Here is a 5563-nt window from a genome sequence, read left to right on the forward strand (position 1 = left end):
CACTCGCTACTAGACGTTATCCGAGAATTGGGCTTCGATCTCGATCAGTAAAGGCAATGTTGACAATGTACATTGGAATACGATATATAACCTCTTAATTAAAATACTAGACGAAATCGACATAAGAATATTTATTTGTACGAACGACATAACGATTCCCGAGAAGGACCAAAGAGAACAAATTCTCGCCGAAAATCATTGTTCCGCGGTAGCAGGACACAAGGGCATCACCAAAACTTACAATAAGATTAAAAAACGCTACACTTGGAGCGGTATAAAAACTGATGTCCAAAATTTCGTCAAAAACTGCCGCGCGTGTCAATTAAAGAAATTGGTTTGCGTAAAAACTAAGCAACCAATGATCCTAACCGACACCCCCGATTCGGCCTTCGAAAAGGTCTCCATGGATATAATGGGTCCCCTCCCAACCACGAAACAAAACAATACGTTGTTACGTCTCGTGGGGTCGCGGCTGCGAAAATTTGAATGCAGAGCTCGGCTTTTTCCACGAGACACGATCGCTATTACGGGTACGCGAATCTATGCGATTCTCCCCGGGGATACCCGCGATCTGAGGTTATTCGCGCTGGAACTGAGGTGATCGGATTATTGCGTGGGACCTACCTGTGACTCTACTGTAATAAAGATAGCTTCGTCAATTGCTCTATGTGAAACGTCGTTGGGGTTGCGTAAGTAATCTTTGTACGTAGACTGGCAAAGCTCGCACAAATCACCAATTCGCGTAAGGGTAAGTCGGAAGTTGCAGACTCCGCAATTTATTCCGATAGGTGTTTCGCCTATGATTAAAGTATGCTTCCGAATCCTTGTCCAAAGTAGTTTTGAGACTCTAGGTAAGGTGGAGTAGCATGAAATGCAGAGGGCTGCCTTAGTCTCAAAATGGATGTACCCGACACCAACTTGGCAATAGAATAAGGGTTCAAACGGTACAAAGAGATTAACTTCTGGAGGAGGGGTTATGCCTCTAAGGGTGAGTGGGCACATTTGTGCTTGTTGCGTAATCGAATTGATAATGCGTCATTCGCTCGTAGATCTTCGGTGAACCCGGCAGTTATCGAGAAGTTAGTAGTCGTCGGCAAAACCGTCGGTAATTGTTCAGTAAAACACTGGTAAGGTGTCAGTAAGGTGTCGATAACCCGTTGGTAAAAGAACGAACGTCGGTATATGGTTGGTAATGTCGGTATAAGAACGTATGTCGATATATAGTCGGTAATGTCGGTAAAAGAACGTATGTCGGTATATTGTCGATAACGTCGGTAAAAGAACGTATGTCGGTATATCGTCGGTAATGTCGGTATGTCGGTATATTGTCGATAACGTCGGTAAAAGAACGTATGTCGGTATATCGTCGGTAATGTCGGTAAAAGAACGTATGTCGGTATATTGTTGGTAATGTTGGTAAATCGAGAGTGTTCTCAATTGATTATTGTTTAAATGACTACTTGTTGTACGGATTTACGAAGTTATTTCTTGAGACACAAAGATTTTTAAGAGATTGAACTATTTGCGTTTTCCGTGTTAGAATTCCGAGGGTTGCACCGCGCGTGGTGGTCGACCCTAGTTTTATAGCCCGACCCTTTTTTTTTATAGCTTCCGCAGTGACGATGAAAAAGAGGAAAAATGCGTCGGAGATTTTTCTAGAATGTTCTCTTCTACGTGGTAGAAGCGTTTCTGAATTTGCTAACACGCGCGATTCCTTAGGTTAACGTGAATTTCACTTACCTTTAGTAGCACTTTCTTGATCGTGTCGGCTCGTACTTGGAGGTAGTGCGTGCGGCGAGAGTTGTTCACTGGGATGTTGGGCAGCGGCAGGCGTCGTGGTCGGAAAGTTATTGGTATGCACCTCCACGGTAAGAGTTCGTCGTTGTTATTATTTTTAATGTTAAAAATGTTCTCGTATTCAGGATCGGCCTGATATTCCACTCCGAGGAATTGAGAATATTCCTCGGTCGCTGATTCACGATAGAGTCGATTTAGTTTTCGTAATTGATTCTTCCTTCCTGCGCGTCGCGTCTTAGGCATATTGAATTTGATGCATCCTCTGAATAATTACTCAAATAAGGAGGGTTGATATGCGGCGGACCTCACTATCAGTTCCTTATTTTGGCAATTGCTGAGAATGTTAATTCTAACTGTGATGAGCGGTGGTCCGTTCCAGACACAGTTTTAAATTGTTCTGAATTCAAACGCCGTATGACAGATTTAAGCGCTATCGTGTTTTATCACGGGAGTGGAAGTTTTGAAGAGTACTGAACACTGGTTTTCACACATGAATACACTGGTTTATTCGTATAGTAGTACAGAATTCGAAACTAGAACTTAGAATTAGAATTTAGACTTAGACTTAGAATTTAGATTTTAGAGTTAGGATATTATACTTAGAGTTAGAATTTTTGAATTAGAGTTAGGATTTAGAATTTGGACTTAGAGTTAGAATTTAGAAGTGCGACTGTACTGTTCGGTGTCGCGCAGAGAACTGGTGAAATTCGGGACTGCTCTGAGGTCCTTCGTTTCGGCGGCTCGGGCCTGCGGCGGCCTGGAGAGGGGGAACTCTCCGGAGTAGGGGCTCTCACCGTGGTGGGAGATCCTTAGGCGCTACGAAGCGCCACGCTTAGTTTCTAGGCGGAGTTAAGCGTCATGGCCGGCTTTGGCGCGCTTTTCAAATAGCGTTTAAGGAACTTGGAGTAAACGAAAAAATAACAATAAAATATTAAATTTCGTTCGCCAGGAATGAAATACTAAGGTAGTAGATATTAAACTGACTACACTGGCTGTCTATTCGATTTGTTAAACTATATTTATTGACGTTTCGACCATACGGGTTGTGGTCCTTTTTAAAATTACAATAGAAGCATTCTAGAAATTAATGTACATGCAATCAGAATCAACATTTAAATTGAAAACGTAAAATGTAACAAATGAGACTTACAATGAGTTACTGCATATCGTTATTGACATTTAAAAGTACGCTCCGGTGAGACTTAACTTAAGATCGGATGGTAAATTAACTGCGTTTCACTTGTGTCATCTTGCCACGACTGAGCACACTGTACTAACGAATAAACACGCCGAAAATTATGTCAAAGTTAAAAGTTAACAATATTTACAATCTCGCTAAATTGTGATGTACCATATGGCAAATTACTAAAATAAAATATAAAAAATAAAAAATAAAATATAAAAAGTATAAGATAATAAAAAGACAAATAAATAAATAAATAAATATATTCGGTTCGCTTATGTCATCCTGCCTTAACATACCAATAATAAACTACTAATAATAGCTCCCAACAATGTATGTTAAAAATTTTTTACTTCAATTTCTAAACAAACTATCATATATCGTACTAAAGCTTTCAGTGTCTTTCTGTAAATTGATACTGGAATTCAATTTCTTGATAAAGTACATTTCGGCTATTTCTCTTTTTGTTCTATTGTTTTCTTTATGCAGAATTAAAGGATTCGACCAATCAAATTCATGTCCTTGATTAATTCTGTGCTCACTAACAACAGAAAAATTGCTCGCTGAATTTTTAATATTACGTCGGTGTTCGTTAATCCTAGTACTGAGATGTCTTTTTGTCTGCCCTACATAATTAGAATCACAATTGTTACAATTAATACAATAGACTACGCCGGTTTGCTTATTAATATCTAAATTATCTTTCCCCGATTTTATTAAACAGTTCAGTTTTTTGGGGATGGTAAAAATTACGTTAAGGTTCTTTTTGTTTAGAAATCTATATATGGTACATCACAATTTAGCGAGAATGTAAATATTGTTAACTTTTAACTTTGACATAATTTTCGGCGTGTTTATTCGTTAGTACAGTGTGCTCAGTCGTAGCAAGATGACACAAGTGAAACGCAGTTAATTTACCATCCGATCTTAAGTTAAGTCTCACCGGAGCGTACTTTTAAATGTCAATAACGATATGCAGTAACTCATTGTAAGTCTCATTTGTTACATTTCACGTTTTCAATTTAAATGTTGATTCTGATTGCATGTACATTAATTTCTAGAATGCTTCTATTGTAATTTTGAAAAGGACCACAACCCGTATGGTCGAAACGTCAATAAATATAGTTTAACAAATCGAATAGACAGCCAGTGTAGTCAGTTTAATATCTACTACCTTAGTATTTCATTCCTGGCGAACGAAATTTAATATTTTATTGTTATTATACGCCTTTGACATTAATGATGGCATCTTACCGGGAAGGAAGTTTTTTCAATTTGATCACGTTACATTATGGAAAGCAACAGACTCAGCTTTTGAAACAGTAAATGGGATTGAATTTGAAGATTTCTACAACTAAACAACAACTCATCTTCTTGCTTCGGTGTAGAAGGTTCGACGTGCTTCCACCGCATATTCATAATTTGAATTTTAGAGTACGGTTTCAGAATAATCTTGTTACTCGAAGGTTTTCCACATTTGTATCGCGTGGCAAACAACTTATTTTGAACCTAGAAATTAAGGACATTAACTTTTTCTTAAATCGTTCTAATGTAAGAAGCAGACAATTAGAAAGGAATCTGCAATCTGCGCTACCGAATAAATTACTTAAAGAGTTTAAAGAATTACAGAATCTAAAAGTTCTAAAACATAAAAATATAATTAAAGGTAAATTAATTAAAAAATTTGATCTGCTTCTCAATCGTCAAAATAAGCTATATAGTGGGTTTTTCAATTTCGATTATAATAAATGGATAATTAATAATTCTGATAAAGTAGTACCAGAGAACACACTTAGGTTTCTGAGCTTGGGGGAAAAATTCGGATTGCCGTTTAATCATAATAGTGAAAAAGATTCTGAGTTATTTGCTCTTAACGTAATAAAAAACTTTGAATTAAATAGCCACCGACTGAAGGGCAACCTACTGAATGATACGCGTAACTGCATCGCTAATTCTTTGAATAGACTTAAAAACAAAAGAAAACATCAAGATTTTATAAATAGACATATTCTAATCGAATTCTCAAAGTGTAAAAAGTTTTTAAATGACAACAAAGATATTTTTGTAACGCGAGCGGATAAGGGACAAGTCACTGTCATTATGAACAAGGACAAATACGTGCGTCAGATGACTGAATTGTTGAGTGACACATCGACATATAAAATCATGAAAAAAGACCCGATAAACAATGTATCTCAAAGAATTAACGACTTATTAAAATCTTGGCAAAAGAACAACTTAATTGACGAACGCACTCTTAATAATTTAAAATGCACGAACGGGAACACTCCGAGAGCATATGGATTGCCGAAGATCCACAAAGCGGGAACCCCCTTAAGAATTATCATCTCTTCTATTGGGAGTCCAACGTATATGATGGCAAATTATTTACACTCTATCTTACTAAATTCAATTCAAAAACCTCGATCGTTCGTCAAAGATAGTTGGGAGTTCGTCAAATCAATAAATAATAAAACCATAGAGTCAACCGATATAATGGTGTCCTTGGATGTCTCTTCACTCTACACTAATATTCCGAAGGAACTAGTCATAAAAGGTATAGAAAAGAGATGGAATGAGATA

General features: G+C 37.3%; 1 long non-coding RNA gene across 1 annotated transcript; it reads left to right on the top strand.

Annotated features, from left to right (window-relative positions):
- The first annotated feature begins 3771 nt into the window (after positions 1 to 3771).
- On the top strand, positions 3772 to 4119 carry LOC146720088 (uncharacterized). Its single transcript, XR_014926221.1, has 2 exons — positions 3772 to 3968; positions 4042 to 4119. It is a non-coding gene; the product is annotated as an uncharacterized LOC146720088 (long non-coding RNA).
- The last annotated feature ends 1444 nt before the right edge of the window (positions 4120 to 5563 follow it).

Source organism: Nylanderia fulva, unplaced genomic scaffold (genome assembly GCF_048542155.1).
Source record: "Nylanderia fulva isolate GAGA-0341 unplaced genomic scaffold, ASM4854215v1 Scaffold780, whole genome shotgun sequence".
In the NCBI taxonomy this organism is placed as follows: domain Eukaryota; kingdom Metazoa; phylum Arthropoda; class Insecta; order Hymenoptera; family Formicidae; genus Nylanderia; species Nylanderia fulva.